Genomic DNA, 24,830 nt, shown 5'->3' with positions numbered 1-24,830 from the left:
CAGCATGGACCCTTCTCATATAAAATCACATTTTTTACTTTAAGGGTAGACGTTGCATTGCGGTTAAATCGTTTAGTTGGTGCCACAAATGCGTGTTTTTCTTTGCCCCAGAATATACATTTGTTTATATCTACATATACCTACATATGCTTATATTGTCTGGTTGGCATTCGAAAACGAGGGTAAATATTGTGCCAGGGTGTGAGTGCGCATGATGTGTGTGCTGCTGCACATTTGACACTTTCAACACTTCGGAGTAAAAATGTAGGTTGACAGTTTGCTTGACCTGCCCGCCGCTCCACGCCACGTTGAAAAACCCAATCTCTCTTCGGTTTGCGGTTGCCACATGTTTCCCTGCTCGCACGCTCGTTCTGAGTGGGAGCGCTGAGCGCTTTTCGTATGTCCGGACGCGTCGGTTATCCTTTGTCAGTTGAATTAAATTACAAGTATTGTAGTAAAAAACAGATGCATTGCATGACTGCATTTGATGAAAGTGTCTGTGGGGTAATGCACACCGTGTATATAATAATTGCTGAAAAACATCTCTGCGCTTGCAAAGATTAAATGATTTTGACTTTAAAATAAAATTCTTAGTGCATGTTGAATATTGAGGTTTTAAAATTTTCGTGCAAAAATAGTCATTTCAAACCTTTCGCCAAAGTACCATCGATTGATGCATGGCTTAATTGGTTCAGCTTAACTTTTTTCGCATTCGCTTGCCGCACGCTGCTATCGATATATGTACATACATGGATAAACAAGTTGCTAAGCAAAAATATTGGTAAATCTAGCACAAACAGTTCGCCAAGCAGCGTTGCTAACCTTGCTGAACTAATTAACCGCTTATGGACAGTTCTACGAAAGCAGCTTAATTGGTAAACGCACGTGTTGTGTTCGCTGCGCTTGGCAAATACACGTGAAGCATGTTTCCATAACGGTTGTCTTAAATTAGGCAGAGTGAATTGGAGTTTTCTTGCCACTAATAATTTGCTTTACTAAATAGTTGGCAGTGTAAAATATTTTGCTAGCAATAGTAAGATGAGGATCATAGATTATTCCAAAAAAGTAATGTCACTTTAGTCTTCATATATTTATTTATGTTAAAGCTTTCATAAAGGAAGGCGTTAAATTAAAGCTCGCTTTTTGAACACACTCTAATTCGTGGTAACAGTTACTGAGCAACTTTTTACGAGTCGGTTCGGAGAAACTAAAGTTAGTCTTATGCACTCATATTCGCTCATCTTCTTTTTACAACTTACAGAAGCGCTTTATTTTCAATTTAAACCGTGTCTAAGCCATGGTTTCTCTTTACTATGTACATATCACGCATTTTTTGTAATATTTTGCATTAAATGACCGAACATTTAGCATTGGAAAAACAATATACTAGTACAAAATCTTCCGTTCTATAGAAAAGTTCTGTATATAATTCTTTTCATTAGAGCGCTCCTTTAAAACTTACATGCAATTAAACTTATGCACCAAATTTAATAATACTCACACAGTACACCATGTCGTATGAGCAACACGGACTGTATATGTACATGTATTGTGTGAATGCTGAAAATATTCGATGCATAATTTTAACTGCGTATAGCTTTTAAAGGCATATGAAAATTAATAAAAAAAAACGTTAACTTTGGTTGCACCGGCGCTATAATGCAAACCACAAAAACCAAAACTTACTTACAAGAAATTGATTCCAACTTTTTAGTTTGTATGGCAGCTATATGCTATAATGGTCCGACCACCATAATTTTTTTGAAGATTGCATCAATGCTTTGGATAATAACCCATGCCACACTGCGTGTGATATCACTTCAAAAGAAAATGTTTTTCATACAAACACTGGACTCCGATCGTTCGGTTTGCATAGCAGCTATATGTAATAGTGGCCCGATATCGGCAGTTCCGACAAATGTGCAACTTCTTTGAGACAAAGGAACGTGTGCAAAAATTTGGATCGATATCTCAAAAACTGACTGACTAGTTTGCGTATAAACACACAGACGGGCAAACGATCTGACAGTCAGACGGACATGGTTGAATCGACTCAGCTCGTCATGCTTATCATTTAAGCATATAAATATTTTATACGTTCTTTGACGTTTTTTCTCGGTGCTACAAACCTCGTGTATATTTCGTATACCAATATAGGGTATAAAATATTCTGGACTTTTTTATAAGCCGTTAAATTTTGTATAAGAATATTTGCATTGCAAATTTGCTTTGGAAATAAAGATATGATTGCAAAAGATTAAAAAGCCTCACCTCAAATATGTACACATACATGGGAAATATAAAATGATTAATGCACGACCGATTTAAGCAAAGATAAATAATTTTTGTAGGGCAAAAAATGAGGCTTCTGAAGGTTCCTACAAAAAAAAAAAAGAGCTCATGAAATAAGGGACACCCAAATATATGTACAACAGTTAAGTTAAAAAGCAAGTAAAGAAGACAAAGTTCTTGTACAACCGATTCTAAATAAAGTAGAATCGTTATATGTGGTATATATGGAAGTGAAGCGTAGTATCGATCCGATTTTATCTCTGTTTAGTAATACCGCATACTATTAACATGCCACATACTAACAAAATGTTTCCTGAATTTCATTAAGGGGGTATTCTCATGCAATCAATTCGAAAAATTGATTTTTCTTTATATTTTGACAGTAAAACCTATTGAAAACATGCTGTGAAAAATTCAGACCGAAATTCATAGTATTTGATAAGTTACAGCTCATAGTCGCCGACGTGTCATAAGCGACTGTCTACCAGACGCCATGGCAAGTCTGCATTTTTCTCGAATCATCATTTTCTGAAACTGTCATGGTCCTAAAAAAAAAGTATTCAACCGATTGCTTTAAAATTTACATACGTTCTTCTACTCATTTGTAGTTATCGTCCCTACCTGAATTGTTTACTTTCGTAAATATTTTCATATCTTTTTTAAACGATTTTTAACAAAAAAAAAACAAGTTTTTCGTGACTTTTTTTTTGAAGTTCGACATTTTTGTTTTTTTTTTTAATGAAATTGGTTATATTTGGTAGGGACGATAGCCGCAGAACTACTGAATAATAATCCATTCGATTTTTTTTATTTCAGACAACATGAACAGCCGCTATCACCATGACCAGTGAACTACTTTGATTTAAAAAAAAAATATATTAAAAATGTAAAAAACGAAAAAAAAAAATTTTTTTTGTACATTTCAAAATACAAATAAAAATATATTGCAAAATTAAAATGATTGAATTTTGTTGTCGCATAAAAAAAATCCTAAAAAGTGGTAAAATGTATGCGTTCACAAGAGAGTACCCCCTTAAGCTACCTTACATACCAGCACAAATCATATAGAGTAAAATCTATCAGAAGTTCGAAAAGCATTGTATTAGCTATATGGCAGCTCACGGAAGTATTAACTCGATTCAACTCACTTTTCACACACTTACATACTATCAGAAAGGTATTCTTCTGAATTTGAATTATACACATATCTCACACAGTGACCGATATTTTCAGTAAAAAAGTCAACTATAGGCATTGGAGCTCACATATTCGGTTACTTGAATAGTTTTCATTCTACTTGAAGAATTTCTGGCCGTTAAGCGGCATTTTCTAAAGGCACTATTTTTGCAAGATTTATCCCATTATTTTAATTGCTTCTTGATTTGTATACTGGAAAGTGAAAGGTTCAAAACGAATTTAATTTTTTTTATATAGGAAATAGCAATGCAAATGCAATAAAGAAATGTCAAAGTATACTGCTTTCGGTTAATCTCTAGAGATGTGTTTTACTTAAAAGGTGGCAGTGCCATGTCCTTTGTACAATTTAGGCATCGGCTCATACAAAGTCTTCTCATATTATTTCATGTTTGAAATATCGGGTCTCTGGCGTATTTATATATTATTTATTGATTTATTTTTCAAATTTCCCGTTGAGCCCCTCAGTGTAACTGTGCGTACACTTTTAAAAATTGATTTTCTTTGTTTTGCCTTTTCACTGGTTTATATTTTATAAAATATCTTGTGAAATCAGTAAGATCGTATCTTGAATAGTTTTTGAATGGCAAAGCTCTAAAGCGAGATCGTTAGCAGGTATATGTAAATCGGATAGTTGAAACGCCTTTTTCTCGAAATGACATTTTTCGAAATTGCTGATATTATAACTCAACGAGACTGACTGACTGGTCGACTTCAAATTGAAACTGGGTATTCTAGGATATATTTACTACACAATGATATACGATCTTTTTGATTGCTTAAAAATTGTCAATTTGACATAAAAAATCGATAATTTTTTACGATTTTTTTTTCAGAATTACGTCACTTTGTTAATTTTTGATAGTAACAGGTCATTGCTTAGAAATTACTGTCAACTTTAATTGCCTTTTTAAATTTTTTTGTTTCAGTTACTCATTCTGCCCGAATTATGTCATCAGTTGGGGAACTTTTTTTTGGCACTTCCGAAGACAGCAATTAACGTTTCTTTGTAGACCCGTGTGCCATGGAAGTCTAATTAAAAGGTTTCCCAATAAAGTTCACATTTACGTGCAATTTGCGGTAGTAATATGTTATATTTTCTCAGTATTGTGGACTACCTTCAACCGATTTGTAATTTACAACTAATTGGTGCAGAGCATTTCAATTATTCCGTTACAAGAAAAGCCACAACTGCTGATTTGCAAACTGCATAAAACATGGCGCGATATTGAATTCAAAGGTGCTATACTATTAATAATATTCATTCACCTGGATATGCGTAGTGTGGTTAGTGGGTGAGAAAGTAGGCAGTAAATAGGTAGAAACGAAATGCAAATTACTTGCAACCGCTGTTGCAGGAATAAGCCAGTGAATATTTCTACTTATACATATGCACACGTGGATATTTGTGTGGCAGCTTTGTATTCAAATAATTTGAAGGACTTAATTAACTGTACATTTGTGCGTTTACAAGTGATATATGGTGCACACTACATGCGATTTATTGCGTTAATTAACTAGCGATGCCTTTCCATACTTATTGCATTTTACGCTAGAGATTATGCTCATCAGAAATTCTCTTCAGCCTGATTAAGCTTGGACTATTAGAGAAATGCCAAGCGCCTACTCTTGCTTTTCCTAACAGAGTTGTATGGGAGGCTAACTTTAAAGTAATGCTTTGCTATTTTTTATCGCAACCGAACTTACGAAATTTTAGTTCTCTTTGTGGCACAGAAATATTTTGTGCTTTCTCATCATAGGTGTTATTTACTTGTATGGCTACGTACGTTCGAAACGCGTTCTACATAGTAGATATTGGGCAAGAAATATGCGAAATTTGTTTTAGGCAATTGAAAGTATATGTCTAGAAAAATTATATATTTAGAGTACAATAAAATATACTCTGCAGCTCCATTGGGAATCAGTTTCCACAAAGCATATCTTATATATAAAAATATGTTGGGTTTCTGTCTGTTCGCTAGAGCTGACTAAACCGTTTCATGAAATGAAAAATGGCCTGAACCACTGGAAGGTAATCCAATGAGAATGGTTTGTAAAAAAAATCAGAAAATATTAATTTTTAACCGATTTACGAGCATAGATTCAGAAAAAGAATATCGTTACTTACTTTTAACAGAGGATGTTAAATTTAGACAAAAAGCTAAGCTGCAAAACACTGATAAGGGCGGTAGTTATAGCGTGAACAATAACAAAAACAACTTTCTTTTTTGATGACCGAGGTGACTGGCAAGACATTTATTGAAAATTTAATATTTGCTAAATTAAAACAATCAGGGAAGATAGCGATAGCAGTTGCTTCGTCAGGAATCGCTGCAACTCTGATAAAGGATGAAAAACATTCATGTTTAAACTTTCGTTATCCATAAGTATTGAACAACAATCGATATGTTCTATGCGCAAAAATGAGCCTTTTGGTTAACTATTGCAAGACGCCTCATTGATTATGTGGAATGAATGCACCATGAGCCATAAAGCACATATAGAGGCCATGGACAGAATATTAAAAAGTTCTTAGAAACTCCTTTCCTCTCATGGGTGTGATAACTTTTGTATTTGCTGGAGATTTCCGACAGACTCTTCCTGTGATTAACGGAGGTACGCGAGCAGATATCATCAAAATATGCTTAATATCGACGTCCTTATGGACTTTAATTGAAAATATAAAATTACGGACGAATCTGAGAGCGCATTGTCATGGAATTACTGATGGTGATTTTCCACAGCAACTGCTTAAACTAGGGGAAGGAATTTTTCGCACTCCAAATTTAAGACGTAATTGTAATATTCTTTTGAATGAGTCTCTAGGCCAAACAGTTCATAGCTTAGAAATTTTAATAGATGCAGCATACCCTGACGTCAAGAATTTGCACGAAAGGAATTTCATTGGTTGTGTTCTATGGCAACAGTTTAGCCCATGAATGATAGTGTTAACGAAATAAACGATCTAATTATTCAAAAAGTTCCCGAAGAATTAAAAAAATACAAATCGATGGACACCGTGACTAATATCGAAGACGAAGTCCATTATCTCCAGGAGTTTTTAAATTCATTAAACCCTGCTGGACTGCCACCACATGAGTTTGCTTTAAAAATTGGGTTTCCAGTTATGCTTTTGAGGAATTTAAGTCCTCCAAGCATGCGCAACGGACGAGGCTGCTTATTAAGAAATTAAAGCAGCTAATATCATCGGACCAGCAGCTGGTCAACTAGCTTATATACCAAGGACTCCAATGATCCCAAGTGATCTGCCAATCTCATTTAAATGGCTTCAATTTCTGGTGAAACTTCTCGCGCTCAAATTATTAACCAGTCTTAAGACCAAACTTACGAAATAGTAGGGATTGACCTATGAAGAGAATGTTTTACTCATAACCAACTGTAAGTTGATCTATCGCAGGCCGGAGGTCCTGAAAATCAATTTATATTGCTGCCATGAAATAAATTAACATCAAATACCGTTCACAGGGAAGCTCTGATTCAATAAATTATTTTGCAGGAGCAGAGAAAGTAAAATATATAGTAAAGGCCTTTTTACAAAATTTAAAAAAATAATAATAGTACAAAAAAATATTCTTTCATGTTCGAATTTCTTTTATTTAACTAATTGTTAAGGACTTCACGCAAAAACGAGAAAGTATGTGTGGGAGAGTGTGTAGAAAATTATAACTTTTGAAATGATTGTTTAATACCCGTCTGAAGCCGGGACGGGTTGCTAGTAATTTATAATAACATCTCAGTATTTTTCTTAGGTAAACTTTTTTAAATAAATATTTGTCTTAATATGCTTACTTGTAAAATCGACCTTTAAGCCAAAGCGTGTAACTATATTTATACAGCAGACTTTTAATTTGTCTTTTTCACTAGTGAAGAGTCCTTTTCTCCCAAGCATATAATTTTAAATAAATTTCCTTTTACTTGTTGGTGCCACTCACGTCCCTCGCCACACAGTTTGCGAGTGTCCTTGCTGTGCAGCGCCCACAACAAACAGCTAAGCTCGCACAACTTCCGCGCCTGAGTGCCACTAAAATTGAGCTCATCCGGCCATTACTCATACGCCACGTGCGCCGCCTTACGCAATTGCCCATCATCGCTAGGATTCGTTCTAGGAAAAGGCAAGACTATGCTTGTATTCGCTGCTTCCAGTTAGTTGTTTCATTTTGTTATCGCCGTCAGCTATAACACTTGCATAAATGTCAATTACCGTTCACCGTAATACTTGTATAATGGTAAGAGATTTTTAATACACCGCTATTTTGCCAGCGCCTAATCGCGCATCAGCTGCTTGTAAGCTTTCACCGAATTACAGAATTAGCACACTATAAAGCAAGCAGTTGCAAGCGTTAGAAGAAGGCGCTTAAATATCGACAAAACATGTTGAGTCTGTCAGCAGGATAGACGAAAAATTCGTATTGTTCTAATGAAAAACGAAACACAATTTGGAATAATGCATTATTTTGTGATAGAGTTAGCATTAACGACAAGTAAAGATGAATTTTTTTGGAAAAAAATATTTTAAACTCGTTCATTGAGGCGCCATTTCCGGTGATCCCCCGGAAAAAAGATGCGCCCACGTTGGCCCACGTCCTTACAAGATCATCAAAGGTGAAAAAATACATGTTTTAGTACAAATCTTAACTTAGAACTTGGACAAAGGAAAACAAGTAAGGAAGGGCTAAGTTCGGGTGTCACAGAACATTTTATACGCTCGCATGATAAAGTGATAATCGAGATTTCATTATCGTCATTTACATATTTTTCAAATACCGTATTTGTGTAAAGTTTTATTCCGCTATCATCATTGGTTCCTAATGCATATATTATACAGAGAAGGCATCAGATGGAATTCAAAATAGCGTTATATTGGAAGAAGGCGTGGTTGTTAACCGATTTCACCCATATTTCGTACATGTCATCAGGGTGTTAAGAAAATATTATATACCGAATTTCATTGAAATCGGTTGAGTAGTTCCCGAGATATGGTTTTTGGTCCATAAGTGGGCGACGCCACGCCCATTTTAAATTAAAAAAAAAGCCTGGGTGCAGCTTCCTTCTGCCATTTCTTCTGTAAAATTTAGTGTTTCTGACGTTTTTTGTTAGTCCGTTAACGCACTTTTAGTGATTTTCAACATAACCTTTGTATGGGAGGTGGGCGTGGTTATTATCCGATTTCTTCCATTTTTGAACTGTACATGGAAATGCCTGAAGGAAACGACTCTGTAGACTTTGGTTGACATAGCTATAGTAGTTTCCGAGATACGTATAAAAATCTTAGTATGGGGCGGGGCCACGCCCACTTTTCCGAAAAAATTACGTACAAATATGTCCTCCCTAATGCGATCTTTTGTGCCAAATTTCACTTTAATATCTTTATTTATGGCTTAGTTATGACACTTTATAGGTTTTCGGTTTTCGCCATTTTGTGGGCGTGGCAGTAGGCCGATTTTGCCCATCTTCGAACTTAATCTTCTTATGGAGCCAAGAAACACGTGTACCAAGTTTCATCATGATAGCTCAATTTTTACTCAAGTTACAGCTTACAGCTTGCACGGACGGAGACAGACATCCGGATTTCAACTCTACTCGTCACCCTGATCAATTTGGTATATATAACTCTATATCTGACTCTTTTAGTTTTAGGACTTACAAACAACCGTTATTTGAACAAAACTATAATACTCTCCTTAGTAACTTTGTTGCGAGAGTATAAAAAATTGCTAATTGGATTTTTAGTAGACATTTTTACGAAATCTTATAGGCCTGTGTAAAATTTCATGAAGATCGGTTGAGGAATGCTCGAGAAAGCTTGCCTACCGACTCCAAAATCACAGTTTAGAGAAAAACACGTTTAAAGACGTCGCACTTAGCCTAGCTAGACTCAAACGCACAAATTCTTAAGGCTGTACCTCCGAAACTATTAGACGGATCAACTTAGAAATTTTATAACAACATTCTAGAAGTGTTGTAGAGTTCAATAAAACAGTAAAAAAGTTAAATTTTTTGTTACCATAATCCATAAATCTTTGTAACCCCTTTAGCGATCATGTTCTTCTACTAACGGCGCATCTATGTAACTAAAATTGATTAAATGGATGGACCAATATCAATTATCCGGTTACTTAACTTCTTATATATTGTTGATGGTATGTGAGATACTTTAATGGAACTTAGACAGTATCTGTTTCTGTTAAAAGTATATAGTTGAAAATTCTCAAGCGTTTTTGAGAAGCGAAAATATACACTGGGAATGCGCGAATTAACTTGAACCCTAATTGCCTGTCACGAAAATTATATATGTATTTGCGAAAAAGATAAAAGACGCGTGCGTTCGGTTATACGGTTCAATTACAATGCCAGTTCTTTATTTCTTAATCTAATTGCTAAGCCTAAATCTTAAAAATAACGGGTTAAACTAGTGGTAACATAAATATGTATTAATAAGGGGTAGTATAATCATCTTCAACTTTTCGTTCAATATTGTAACAGATTATGGTAAGTATTAAGGTAAGTAGTAGATTGGTATTACGAATGCCTTATCAAGGTAAGTATTTTATAATAGATTTTCTTAAATTAATGACGCAACAATAGTAATGCCAAAGATACTTAAAATCGGGTTAATACTACACCTACATATTTCCCATATGCCTAATATAAGATTTCCAAACTACCGTTTGGTCAATATGTAAGATAACTTGGCAGAGTTAACTGAACTTATAATATTAGATGTACCTTAGTTTAACGTCAAAGGTATGTGAAGCTATATTATTTATTATTATAAATATAAAAAAATAGTAAAAATTTGAATAAAAATACGAAAAAACTTTTTCGACTATTCACTATATAAATTTTTTTCTATAATAAAATACTAAATTTTATTGTTATTCCTTAACGATTTTTTCGAATCATGAATTTTGAATTTTTTCGCAACATTTTAAAAATAATGTAATTTCTTGTTAATTTAAGGCAGATCAAAACTTTTTTTTTTAATTTTCATGATTAGTAGTCAAGAGCGCATATATTTACATTTTGAAGCTTATTTAATGAATTCGTTTTGTTTAAAAATCAAAGCAATTATAATGTTTGAGGCGTCATATATACATATGTACTATATATAGTATACGATGCAAAAGCTACACCAACACTCTCCCTTAAATTGACTTATTTCAGTTTTATTGGGAGAATATAATATTTTCTCTCAACTTTGCCAACTTTTCACAGAAATTGCTACAACTTAATTGCTTGAAGCTGAGAAAATGCGGTAATCAATGACGACGCTATTGGAAATGTCAATGTGTGCGTACGACCAAAGTTATTTCATGTTAAATATGTAACCGACTGTTGAGTCTCTGCAGCGGCAAATTGTAAGCAAGTTTCCACAAAGTGGCAAAAGTTAAATTTCTGTTGCCACTTCGATTGCACGTTTCTCTGATTTATTTTACCTTTTCGGTAAGCTTTGAATAGTTTCTTGTTAATTAAAGTTGAATTTCACTTTTAAGTTGTAGTTCGGTTTTTATTTGTCGGCCTTATTTTCTATCGAGACATCACAACATTTCACTCTTGACATACTAGTAATGCAACAACTTTATATTAAGGGCAGCAGATTTTAGGCTCGCCAAATTGCAACAAGAAAGTGGTATTTATAGACATACATATTTCAGATAGTATCAAACGTCGGTATGTAATAAGTCAATCGTTTGTATTGAATTTCGAAAACTGTAATCGAAATATAAACAGAAATAAAAGAAAAATGCAGAAATTTTCAATTCGACCGAATGTAAGAGAAATTCTGGCAAGTTCAAGAAGACTAATACCTTCCGACCGTTATACAATTATTCGTGATCATGTTGAGTACATATTCAGTTGTTGTCTTTGGGTTGCCTGCAGTCTCGAAGAACTTAACTTTAGTGTCATCCAAAATTCGTTTTTGGACTTTTTTGATGTTTTCGCCTGTACAACCCCTTTTCTGCGGCCACTTTGTTCACTGTGTACGGAACACATTTCACCACGTCTTAACTTAGCAGAACAAATCTTGATGAATCCTTCCTGTTGGCCAATTCTGAACGTTTCTAGTCGAACGCCTGCTTCAAGCGGTTCAGTTTTTCGCAGTAGATGGTAGAATTAAGCGTCTGGTCATATGGGAGCACCTCATAGTGGACGATTCCCTTCCAATTCCACCAAACACACCGCAAAACCTTCCTGGCCGTCAATACCGGCTTGGCCACTGTTTGGGACGATTCACCGGCCTTCGACCATGACCGTTTTCGCTTGATATTGTCGTATGTGATCCATTTTTTGTCGTCAGTCACCATCCGCTTCAAAAATGGGTCGAGTTTGTACCGTTTCAACAGCATATCGCAGGCGTTGATTCGGTCCAAAAGTTTTTTTGCGTCAAATCATGCGGCAAGCTCAAGCTTTGTTTTGTATCCAGCCTTCTGCAGATAGTTTACAATGGTTCCCATCTTCTGGGCGATGTCACGAGATGCCACATGCCGGTCTTACTCGATGTTTTTCATGATTGGACCGGTATTCGTCGTCACATGTCTTCCGCCGGCTGGCTTATCCATGGTGTCGTTTTCACCCGCTCGGAATCGTCGAAACGAGCAGTTCGAAGTGATAGAGTACCATCTTCCAAAACACCATTAATCTCAAGTAACGTTTCTCTAGCGGATTTGTCTTTATTGAAGCAAAACTTTAAAATAGCGCGAATTTCGGCGTTAGTGAACTCCATGTTTACACGTCTATAACTGTTGAACGCAATATCCAAACTAATCATGCATATCGTCGTTTTGTAGGTTATGTCAAGACCTTTCAAAGATGTGTAGTATTGCCAGATACGAGCTTTGTAGTGCTTTATACATAGCCGCGAAATTCAAAATTCAAAAGACAAAAAACGGAAGGGAGATATTTGTCAAACTAATAATTCACAAACTAATGATCCGACAGCTGTCAAATTTATACAAGGTTCTTCGGAGGGTTAGGGCTAATTAAAAATTCTCTGTATTAAATTCTAGTAATACCATTTATGTGTCAGAGGCACTTTTCTATTGACCATACACAGATGCTTTAAGTGACATTTCCACACAAGGAATATGTTCAGAACTTAAACATAAATAATTTAATATCCATACTTTCGCTGTTTAAAGAATAAATGATTTATAGTTGGAATTAGCTAGCGAAGTAATGCTATTATGTGTATCGCAATAATTGTTTCGCGACGCGTGTAGCTTATAAGCTACATAAAACAGGTGATTGATTTCTTTATAGCCACTCATCGAGCAAATTGCCTGTACTTTGCCACAAGGCTGCCAAATGCCAATATTTCTTTGATATACAATAGAATTTTAATTTGGCAGACACGGCTAAATTGAATTTCTATTGTATGTCAAAGTCAACAAAAACTCGTCCTCATTCGCTTTGAGGACAACTGGAATGATGAAAACTCTTTTAATTTCATACGAAATTTGCACATATGGCTTATAAATTGGATTTATACGATTTTACTTATTTTTATTATGCATGCCGTGACTTCCGCTACAAATATGACACATTGCCTGCACGGCAGCTGTGTGCCTTCTTCCATAAATTGTTTTCATACTATTTGTATTGGTATTATTCGTATAATAAACAACAAAACAGCAAAACAGGTGACTTTATAATAACTACACGGCGAGTGTCATAGCGAACGCTACGTCAATTATTATATTTCATGGTGGCAAGCAGGCGACTTGCTGGTGCCATACATGTGGCGTGTCTGTGTATGAAATGTGACATGCCACTGACAAGCGACAGCCGCGACACAATGTCAGTCAGGGCAACGGCAGCGCTAACAACACTTGTCAATTTTATTGATGTTTCTATGTCGCGTGGCTTGTTTATTATTATCCGTTATTGTCTGCGAGTCTCTTTGTTTTCTCTTCGCGCAGCTTTATTTTCCAGCGTCAACTGCTTTTGTTATTTCTGTGCATTTGCAATTCGTTGCTATTGCGACGACTGTCTGTCTGCCGTTTTACACACATTAACACGCGAACAGAAGTTGCAGGCAACATGCAAAACACGCGAGTCAGTGTAACATATAACGCGAGGACTTCTTACATAATGCGAATCAATAGCTGAATTAATGGCGGTATTCATGCTTTAACTGCTATATCACAGAGATAAATTTATACCTTGTCATTCATGCTATGCGCCTGGAAGCGGTTGGAGAGGAGCGCTTGATTATTTGCATTGTTGGTGAACAATTTATGAATTTTCACGTGAAATTTTCTACAATCAAAAGAGAAGTGCGCGTGGCTTATTATTATTTTTTAAGTCAAAAGAGCCAGCGAAGATTAAATTCTATATGAGTTTGGTTGAAATGTAAAAAAAAAGAGATTCGAGAGGGATGATATGAAAGAGCAAATGACAACTGCATGATAATCAAGTTCATACTCTGTAAGAAAAAACATTAATTTCGGTTGCACTGAAACTATACAATAGCATTCACTCAAACCAAGACTTGCTTTTGATTGTTCAGTTTGTATGACAGCTGTACGCTATAGTGAACCGATCTAAACAATTTCTTTGGAGAATACATCATTGTCTTAAGCAATATACCATGCCAAATTTCTTTAAGATATCTAGTCGAAGCTAAAAGTTTTCCATACAAGTGCTTTGTTGTGATCGTTCAGTTCTATATGGCAGATATATGGTAAAGAAGTCCGATATCGTCCGTTCCGTTGAATTAACAGTTTCGTGGAGAGAAAACAGAGGGTGCAAAATTTCAGTACGATATCTCAAAAACTATGGTAGTGGTTCGTATGCCTATAGACGGCTTAGCTCGTCAAGCTGTTTCTAGAGTCTTAAAAACATTGGGCAAGTTAAACCCTGTCCATGGTATAATGATTGAGTTGATCCATAAGAGATGTAAGAATCTATTAAATGTGACTAGTTCACGGTTATATAGACAGGAAGTCGAATATGTGTATCCGGTGTTTTCTTCTGAGTGTTGAAAACTTAATACACACAGTTAAGGGTACAAAAATTTCGCCATTGAAGGCGTTGCTAAAATTATGAAATTTTTTTTTTCATATTTCAATAGTCCATACCTTTGAAGATACCGTAAAAAAATTTTTAAGTGAATAATTTAATAGTAATAATTTTTTTACTTCTAGAGTGTAGCAGAGCGGCGCAACCTGCGCCATCCGTTTATTTTTATATGTTTTTTCTTAAAAATATATAATTTAAACTTGCTTGAGTAATGACTATAAAATTTGTCTGCATGTTCCATACACGGTTCTGCATGAAATGACCTACCAATTTTTTTATCTAGTTAAAACTCGTATTTAGACGGACCAAAAAGTAGTAAAATTTTGGTTAAAATTCAAGTTATTTTTTTTAACGCCGCTAGTATGTGAATCTTTGATTAATTTTCCTACCGTAAGGCTGGACTATATCCGCTAGTAAGGACTTATTGTTTAAAGATTCCATCTACGAAAAAGGCCGAAATCACTACAGAAATGAAGGACTTGTTTGTTTTTAGCGTCGTTGGAAATCGCGTGTTACTCGAAATATATATTTTTTTTATTTTTTTTTATTTTTTTATTTCTTTTTAAATTTTTTTTTTCAATACTTTTTATTCAAAATTTTGTTTTTTCAATATTTTTTTTCAAACATTTCACTACAAATTTTTTAAAATATCTATAAATATATCTTTACATTTTTAAAAGATGAATACATTTTTTTTTGTTGCATTTAATTACTGTCTAGTTGAGTGTACCTTTTAGTATTATTTCTCAATGAATGAGCTCAAGTACGAATTTCTTCTCAACAATCGTTAAATTATGCGCATTTAGTATATTAATACGTGCTCGTTTCGAGTTGCAGACACTAGATATTTGAATTTAGACGTAAATATTTAAAAGAATTAAATTTGAAAAATCTGAGTGGAGCCGTGGACACGAATAGCAACGCAAAATTCTACACTTTTTTTACAGCATACCTATATACAATTTTGCATTAGTTCTATATGTCTCTACATACACATACATATTTGTTTTCATTGAATTAATGTCACTCATACGCCAATGTGCACCTGCTCCATTGCTTTGGCGCGTCTTTGAAGGAAAACAAACTGCAAAACAAATAAAATAGAAGAAATGTTAAAAGCAAATGTGTGAGAAAAATATGCTTGTGTGAGCGAAATTCCAGCAGTCAAGCCAGAAAATTCACTTCACACTTAGTTTCGGTGGAATGATGAAATTGAGACGCTTCATAAACACATTCAATGTTTAACATCTTTAAAGATTTTTCTCTTTTAAAATCTGTGAAGCAAAGTTTTAGGTCGACTTATGGCACGATTATAAAGCCTTAATTTTGAAAGTTTTAAAAAATTTGTATTGAATTAAATCTGAGGGCAATCCCATGAGTGCCTTTTCGATATTTCAATCGTGCTTTTGAAATAACAAAAATATAATCTTGCTGGCGGCAACCACAAAATCATCAAACGAAAGTGTTGCTCTTCAAAATTATAGCTTAATGCCAGCTTAGCGTTGCGCTTCGCAGTTGTAATCGTAATTACGTACGATCTTATACTGCAAACAACAAGCTCATCTCCCTATTGCTTCGAAAGCTGCAAGGTAAAGGTAATCCATCGCAGTATAAGCACAGTTCTAGATGCACGTAACCTTTGCTTCTTTGTTTTTGTTGTAATTGTGCGCAATATTCTCTTTTTCATTGAAAAATACAATTATTTACTTTGGTGTGCGCTCTTCTTCCTTTCACAGAAAACAGTTTCATTAAGAAATGCACAAGTTTCACACTTCATTCGTTGCACTTCCGTACAACGGAAGCTTAATAATTTTTTTTGTTGCTTCTCTACACACTCATCCTCTGCTTTATAAAGATCCAGTGATCTGCGCACGGAATGCGAATGAATGAATACCCGGAAAAGTTGCGCTGCCCTGTCAGTTGCTGTCGCCTTAGCGCTCGCCTTACACCTCCCGGCCGGCCTCGTCAGTGTTGGCAACTTAAGTGACAACAAAAGCTCCCTCTGTGTCGCCGTCGGCCAAATGAAGTGGCGACGCCTGCAATTAAGCCGACAACGTCAGCAACAACAATGTAAAGCGGCGCTGGGCGTTGCTTTCGTTGCGTTATGCCTTTGTTCGTGTGACGCTAGGAGTGTGTGTGTCTGCGTGCTAGGGTAAGTGTATTGTAGGCCACCTGAAAGCCCGAGTTAAAAATATAGTAATTGCTGACTTAACACAGAGAAGAGAAAATTACTGGCCGGAATTAAGCTTCATTGTTTGCGGCCGTTGTGTGAGTGCGCTGAGCTTGTGTCATTTGTAGGGGTAGACTGAAGCGTACAGCCTTACATATCTACATATGTAAGTGAGGAAACATTTATTGTCAGCACAATTATTTATAAGCCTACTAACTTCCTCCAATTACATTTATTTATACTGTCTGATATAGACGGCTTAGCATTAATAATACCCAATTATTCCATTGTATACAAATATAGAGATGATACGTTATACGAACTTGCTTTAAAACCACGCGCACACATATGTATTGTTTGAAAATACAACTGCAATTGAATGTTCGATTGTAATAAATTTGATTTTCTCTTTTCAGGAGATTTGCACAGCAATAAACCAAGCATCAAATTGCTTGTATTCATCACCTTCCACAACAGAAACAACAGTAATACCAATAACAATAGCGTCACGAAGGCCAAACATATTAGCATGGCTCTGTGGCCAACATATTGAACAGCGCATTCATCATGCGTCGCTGCTGTGCCTGCTTCGAACATTACCGGCATCTTTGCTAACGGGAGGCCAGCCGATCTATTATCATTGATTAATACGTTTCGCCGTAGCGCCTCTTTTGTGCGCGCAACGACTGGCAGTGGACCATTTAGCAGCATACCAATGCAACTCAAGGTAATCCAGGCGAAGTGAGTGCAGCGCAATGTGCATTTGTGTGGGGGCGTGACTGTCGCAAACACTCTATGTGGCGCATAAACAAGGCGATTCAAGGTGTTGCCCCTTGAGGGCAATAGTACAGTCAATTAGCATTCAGTCCAGTGGCGAATGCCGAGATTGTCGAGTGCAGCTTAGTTAATTTGCACCAATGTAGGCATAATTGTCAAGCGCAATTTACTTTGTTGTGACAAATTTCAGGCATTCGCCGTAAGTTACCGGAGCAAGGGTGTCAAGAGCAGAGCGCCCCATTTGCATGCCAACACTGGAGCAAAATTTGCGTATACGCAGACACACATACAAACATATCACAATGCTATGGCGTTTGCTTTGGAAGCAATAATTGTTTTTGTGAGCGAAACTCCGTTATTTATTGTATTTATTGTTGTATGTAAATATGTAAATAGTAAAGAAAAGGGAAAATTACCTTTTTATTTGAATAAAGCGCTCACCTTAAAAATAGTTCACAGCTTTCAATAGTTTTTGATCATTAAGGTAAGTAATAAAAGCCAAAAGCAATTGTTGCACATTTATTGAATTACAAATATTTGTAAATTTTTTATCGCACCGCCGAGAACAATGCTACTCATGTTTATTGCCTGTTAAAGTTCTATTAAGCAATAAAATAAAACTACTCAATTATTCATTGAAATATCTCTTTGTGAATGTTTGAGTGTGTTTATATATGTATGTACATATATACATATATACCATAAAAGCATTAAATTACAGCGTATGAATTCACCGTACCGCAAAACGAGACTAACCGATGAAATACTGCTATAACAGGGAGGGCCGAACCGTAATCAAAGTGGTCAGAAAAAAACTAATTGGTAACTAGTTCCAGCAGATTTTTCAATACAGTGAAATAAATTTGTTGTTACTATATTTAAAGAAAAGTTTCATACTGCAATGGAAGTGGGCAGAAAAAAACTAGTTGGTAACTAGTTTTGGAGTATTTTTGTATATTTTAATACAGACAAATAAATTTGTTGTTAGTTTATTTCGAAAAGAAAGGTTCGGAGTGCAATCGAAGTGGCCAGAAAAACACTAGTTGATAATTAGTGTCGGCAGATTTTTCAATACAGTGAAATAAATTTGTTGTTACTAAATTTTGAAAAAAAAAATCGAACTGCTATCGAAGTGGCCAGAAAAAAACTAGTTGGTAACTAGTTTCGGCGTAGATTTTAACACAGTCAAATAAATTTGTTCTTACTATGTATATATTGAAAAAAAAAGTTTCAAACTGCGATCGGAGTGGTCTGAAAAATACTAGTTGGTAACCAGTTTTGGCGGATTTTTCAATACGTTCAAATAAATTTTCTACTACAAAAAAAACTAGTTATTAATTAGGCAAATACATTTGTCGTTATTATATTTATACTCGTATTTTCTGTAGTAATCTCTTATCTCATAGAATAACAGCAAATGAAAAATACCAGATGCTTGTATTGCAAACAAAAAGCAGTCCGTACAGTCGAGCTTGCTTCCATACTAATTGTAAAGCAGTTTGAACTTCTTCGTTTCACCATGGGGCTCTTACGTGTGTTCATATATTTCACATATTATTTTTATTGTTTTACGGCTTTATTATCATATGCAAATAAATGAAAAGCAATAGAAATAAACACAATCCAGGAAAGTAATTGTAAATGTTATGCAAATTCTCAGCATTACTTTAGGCAGTTTTTGTACAAAATATTTGCTTGATTGAGTGATAAAAATATTTGAAAACAATCAAAGAGAGCTATAACACTGAATTCTGAGTAGGGTATATGAAATTTGCCACAAATTTTGTAGCAAAGAAATAGAATTGTTAAAGACTCTTTAAAGTATATATATGTTTATATAGATGGTCAGCGTGATGAGTTGAATCGATTTAGTCCGTCTCTTTGTATATCGTCAAACAAGGCCCTAAGTTTTTGAGATTTCGATCCGAAACTTGCACACATAAGCTTATTTTCCGCTTATTTGTCAGAATTGTCGATATTGGATCACTTTAGCTTATAACTGCCATTAAAAAATTTTACATTGTTTATCTTCTATAGCAACAGTATAATTTTCGAAAAATCATTATGTCATTTATGTTACAAACTGAGCGATTCAAAACAAGTTCATATATAGAAATCTTTTATTTATGAAGGATATTTTATATAGCTCCGGTGCAACTGATTTTTCTTGTTTCAACTTATCATCAAAATTAAATTCTCAAGAGTTCAAATTGTTGAAAACTCCGATCAAATAAAAATAATCACTTCAGTCTATTGAATTAGTTTTATAACACATTTAATTCGGTGCTACGATTATGACAATAACAACTTTGAGATAAAGACAACAAAGACATCGAACCGCTTTGCTCTGCTTGCACAAAAGAGACAGAATCCTCCAGGCGCTAGTGCGATTGTCTGCTTGATGAGTCATTGCTTGCTAGCAGAACGGCAGTGAACTCACTCTTAGAATGACAATTTCACGAAAACGCAATTCAACCTTCACTTGCACAGAGTAGTGCACATTTATTACACATGCAATTTGTTATGCAACAACAAAGTTTATTACGTCTTACAGTATTACGGCAATTAAATGCTGATGTTGATCATATCCTAATCTATATATGCTCGGAATACATTTACTAATAGATGTTTGCATTTACCAGAACTTATTGTCAGCAAGGCTTTTGCTTTCATCTGAACTCGATTTTAGTAAATTTACCTTTATCCTTAAAACAATTTAGATTGGTGTCATGAAATTGAAAATTGAGCAATATTAAACACGTTAATGAAAACCAAGTCAACTCTCCTAACGTTGATAGCAAAATTAGGTGTGACAAACAATAAACGGGAGATCTTGAAATACAAATCAAAAAAAGCAAAAATGTTTAGGAGAACTAGCTCTTATTTATTATTTTTTTAGGTTCTTCATATCAGCGGTCTTTCCATTTTATCTTCGTGTAGCTACACGTTGCACTTCCAAGCAAACACTATTCGTCTACAATAAAAGCAGCACACAAGCCCTGCTCAGTATACCTATAGCCACGCTTTAATTTATAAAATACACAAAGTTTCACTCTAAAGCTATTTATCTCCAACTAGTAGATCTTCGCTGTAAAACATGTTTTATGTAAATCGCCTGACGCAGTCCAGGTCAAACAATTCATATGAACACGCTTGCTTTAGCAGACAAATCCCTTTTATAAGCATCTCACACAAGCACTACTCAAAAAGCTCCACGTACATATGTCACACTGTATGTCGTCCTAAAAACACATTAATTTGATTTGTGTCTCCCGACATGCAGCACATACATATGTGAATGTATGTATAATAAAAAGTTGGCATATTGTTGTAGTCACTTTACTGTCTTTGATTCGTTAAAAAATATTTATTTTACGCCGTCACTTGTCCTTTAGCTGTGACAGCTTTTACTGCAGATTCGCATGCGTCGGTCTTTTGAATGAGTGGGTAAATAACAATCTTGCTTTCAGAAATAAGTGTGTAAATAAACATTGGCCGTAGCAGTGAATATACCTAATTGCTGGGTGACCCTTTTCAGCAGGCTGAAATAGGCATAAAGAGAATATACCTTTAACGCAAATACTAAAAAAAAGCAAGAAAAAAATGTTAGCTTCGGTTGTAACGAAGAACATACTATACATACATAAGAATATAAAGAAAAATACTCAACATAGGAGCATAATGCTATATAAAAAGGGTGTAAGAAGATTTTTAACGTTATTTTGTTCAGTTAGTTTGTATTGGAGCTGATGCTACAGCGGCCAGATCTAAATAATATATTTGAAGATTGTAACGTTGCCTTAAACAGTAATCTACGTGATATTTCATAAAGGCACTTCCATATAAGCATTTCATTTTGATCGGTCAGTTTGTATAAGAGTTTCAGCATACGTACGATTTTGGCGGTTCCAACAAGTGAGCACTTTCATCGGAAGAAAAGGTCGTATGCGAAATTCCAGTTCGTTGTCTCAAAACTGAGAGACCAGGTCACATTTATATATAGAAAAGGAGAGTTCGATAAACAGATGAACATCGCTTCGTTTTGGTAATACAAACTTCGTGGCAAAGTTAATATAACCGGTTCCGGGTGTAACGAATCTTATGGGATAGTGATTAACGGAATTATGCAATGATGTGGCCATTTTGAGAAGTAATGTCAGTTTAGTGTGTAATCTGTCGTTGTGTTTAATACAAATTTTGTAACGAAAAGGAGAGAGTAATGCTCACCACAAGTATTGTTATAAAATATCGCACTGAAGGTTTAGAAAATATATATGGCATCCAAGTGAAATATTCCCTAAAAAAAATAGATGACTGTCTATATTTTTAAAATTTACTCTGTATATTAACAATTTCTTTTCTACGTTGATATTTTAGAACTTAAATATTTAGTTTAGTAACCTTGAATAGTTGATATTTGAGCTTGTCTAGCCGTTGAAAGAATAATGCTCTGAATAATGCTATGCAGTGTAAAATAAATAAATAAATATTCAATTAATGACTTTTTAAGGGGGTATTCTCATGTAATCACGTCGACAAATCGATTTTGTTTTTTATATTTTGACAGTAAAACCTATTGAAAACATGCTGTGAAAAATTCAGACCGAAATTCATAGTATTTGATAAGTTACAGCTCATAGTCGCCGACGTGTCGTAAGCGACTGTCTACCAGGCGCCATGACAAGTCTGCAGCTGCAACGTTTCTAAACGCATTTTTCTCGAATCATCATTTTCTGAAACTGTTATGGTCCTAAAAAAAAAAGTATGCAACCGATTGCTTTAAAATTTACATACGTTCTTCTACTCATTTATAGTTATCGTCCCTACCAGAATTGTTTACTTTCGAAAATATTTTCATATTTTTTTAAACGGTTTTTAACAAAAAAAAAACAAGATTTTCGTGACTTTTTTTTGAAGTTCAACATTTTTTTTTTTTTTTTTTAATGAAATTGATTATATTTGGTAGGGACGATAGCCGCAGAACTACTGAATAATAATCCATTCGATTTTTTTATTTCAGACAACATGAACAGCCGCTATCACCATGACCAGTGAACTACTTATTTTGTTGGGGACTACTTTGATTTAAAAAAAAGAAATATTAAAAATGAAAAACAAAAACGAAAACAAAATTTTTTTTGTACATGTCAAAATACAAATAAAAATATATTAAAAAATTAAAATGATTGAATTTTGTTGTCGCATAAAAAAAATTTTCTAAAAAGTGGCAAAATGTATGCGTTCACATGCGAGTACCCCCTTAAATATACCTTTCGCCGAACCGATCGATTTGCATAAAGTCAATTGAGTTTACATATATCGTAAAATTATGCATAATTAAATCTGCCAGCTGTCACTGAATGTCCGAAACTATACTCGTACAAGTAGAAAATAGTACGATAACATTGTGAAGTGATTAGCATAATTTGTATTTGTATTTGTGTTTGTATTTGTATTTGTATTTGTATTTGTATTTGTATTTGTATTTGTATTTGTATTTGTATTTGTATTTGTATTTGTATTTGTATTTGTATTTGTATTTGTATTTGTATTTGTATTTGTATTTGTATTTGTATTTGTATTTGTATTTGTATTTGTATTTGTATTTGTATTTGTATATGTATATGTATTTGTATTTGTATTTGTATTTGTATTTGTATTTGTATTTGTATTTGTATTTGTGTTTGTATTTTATTTGTATTTGTACGTGTACTTGTGCTAGTATTTGCACTTGTATTTGCATTTGCATATGTATTTGTATTTATATTGAAAAACTAAGTTCAGTTAGTTCAATTGAATGTTAACTGCGAGTAGTGAAATGTTTTTGCTAACGGCAATTTGTATTTGCGTTTGTATTTTTATTTGTAATTGTACGTGTACTTGTGCTAGTATTTGTACTTGTATTTGCATATGTATTTGTATTTATATTGAAAAACTAAGTTCAGTTAATTCAATTGAATGTTAACTGCGATAGGTTTTTGCTGGTAAAAAGCTAGTTTTTTCTCCTTGCTGAAGTCAACTATCGAATTAGCTTCCTGATTTGCGGTAATGCATTCCACGATGCACTCGCTGCTGTAAGTTTTTACGCGTTGTACTTGTTTCAGCCAAAAGGAAATAGCCGCAAAGTGATAAATCCCAGTAAGGACTGCACTAAAGCCACATTTAGGGTCAGTGCGGAAGTTTTATGGCTCTCTAGTTCAACTTTACGAATTAAAGCGCGAGCAGCGCAGAGTAAATATGTATTTGCCAGCAATGTTTTGATTTTCTGCTTGTTGTTGTTGTGCAGGAAAATGTGCTCGGCTCAATAAGCCACATTCTCTTCTTAGCGAGAATGCGCTCTTGTAGTAACATATTACATGCATAAATATGGCATGCTTTGGATTAAGGGCCAGTACTGGTGGTGGGTCGTTGCGTATAATGAACCACATACATACGAGTATATGCATGTGAAACGGTGAAAGGTGTTAACCAAGCGCATTTTCCGTGGAATAGTGGTTCAGGGAACTTTTACTACGCAGTAAATGGTGAACCTCAGTTCAAATTTCCGAAATAATCAAGTTTTTATAGAATTCTTGCACTACATATTTGAAATCTCTGTCTTGAACATTGTGGAAACTTTGTGGAATCTGCCTGCTTTTCTTCTAATTTGCACTTAAAGATAGCTTCAAGATATATAACAGTTAATTGCATTTTCCATGGAATAGTGGTTCACCATGATTTCAGTTCATATTTCTCGTTTCCGTATACTATTATATTATCTTTTTATAGAGTTCTTGAAATCTGTGGAATCTGCCTACTTCATTCGAAAGTCAACACTTTCACAATATAAATGTTATTCTGCTAACTTGCTTCAAGACACATAACAGGAAATTGCATAGCACTAAATTACGTAAGTCAATAGCTTTTTACGTAGAAGTTATTAAGGATGAACAAAAGCACTAAAGGTGTTGCCAGAGGACGAGCTACAACAATCATATTTTGAATTATTTTAATCAGAAGTATATTTTTGCTTTTCAGGAATGGTGTTCACATACACATAAATATGTATATATTATATTATTATGAGAGTTTACTATTAATTGTATTTAATAGAACTATTTTTCAGTTCTGATTTGAGCTGATGTATGATGCAAAAGGGTCATTTAATCCTTAGGTACATTTTCTTAAACTAAAGTCTACACTTTAGAGAGCTCGTAAGCTCGGAAAAGTCCTTGTTCCATGACTATCGAATTTTATCTTCTTGCCGACGTTTGAATCACTACGGTGCATTAGATGAGACCAGCTTTATTGGTACCGTGTTCCATGATTAAGTTTTCGCTAAGATGACTCGAAATCGAATCGTGTACTATTTGGA

General features: G+C 34.6%; 1 long non-coding RNA gene across 1 annotated transcript in view; it reads left to right on the top strand.

Moving 5' to 3' along the window:
• Window positions 1-17,927, top strand: part of LOC126767857 (uncharacterized) — a 54,734-nt gene extending 36,807 nt beyond the window's left edge. The window contains exon 2 of the long non-coding RNA XR_007669163.1: window positions 17,116-17,927. This is a non-coding gene — a long non-coding RNA (uncharacterized LOC126767857). The remainder of the gene's footprint in view (window positions 1-17,115) is intronic.
• Window positions 17,928-24,830: the final 6,903 nt, after the last annotated feature.

Source organism: Bactrocera neohumeralis, chromosome 2 (assembly GCF_024586455.1).
Source record: "Bactrocera neohumeralis isolate Rockhampton chromosome 2, APGP_CSIRO_Bneo_wtdbg2-racon-allhic-juicebox.fasta_v2, whole genome shotgun sequence".
NCBI classification, from domain to species: domain Eukaryota; kingdom Metazoa; phylum Arthropoda; class Insecta; order Diptera; family Tephritidae; genus Bactrocera; species Bactrocera neohumeralis.
This window is presented reverse-complemented; position numbering and strand designations above follow the sequence as displayed.